Source organism: Condylura cristata, unplaced genomic scaffold (assembly GCF_000260355.1).
Source record: "Condylura cristata isolate star-nosed mole 26May11 unplaced genomic scaffold, ConCri1.0 scaffold00034, whole genome shotgun sequence".
Taxonomy (NCBI): Eukaryota; Metazoa; Chordata; class Mammalia; order Eulipotyphla; family Talpidae; genus Condylura; species Condylura cristata.
The window spans coordinates 2604627-2605076 of record NW_004567135.1 but is presented as its reverse complement, the minus strand read 5'-3'; the positions used below and the strand labels follow the sequence as shown (position 1 = coordinate 2605076).

Genomic DNA, 450 nt, shown 5'->3' with positions numbered 1-450 from the left:
GTCGGCACCCGAATCGGAGCGGCGGCAGTCTGGGAGAAGGTCACGCCTCCCGGGGGGGCCCAGAAATAGGGGTTGGCGGCGTCTGGCTGCGCGAAGGTCGGCGATGGTGCTTTTCTTGAGATTTATTAGGCCTATGAGAGCTGGGGCGCAGGCCAGAGGTGGGGGGTGAGGGTTCACCAGAGAGAGTGGGGAGCAGAACACTCCGCTGATCCACTGCTGAGGGGGCAGCGGGGAGACAGGACGGGTCTGCTGCGCCCGGGGCCCCCACTGAGGCTGCAGCGGCTGTGGACGGCTGTGTAGTGCCGAGAGTCACCCCTGCGCCCCCGGAGGCCCAAGGTCGATGCTGAGACGACTAGTCGGGAAGCGGCAGCGGGCAGAGGGGCACCTGCCCCGCCCAGACCGTGCGCTGGCCCGGGGGAAGTAGCCGGGTTGGGGGGTCAGAGGGGCACC

General features: G+C 68.9%; 1 protein-coding gene across 1 annotated transcript in view; it reads left to right on the top strand.

Moving 5' to 3' along the window:
• Positions 1-450, top strand: part of LRP1 (low density lipoprotein receptor-related protein 1) — a 66782-nt gene that overhangs the window by 28014 nt on the left and 38318 nt on the right. The gene's annotated exons all lie outside the window — the stretch shown is intronic.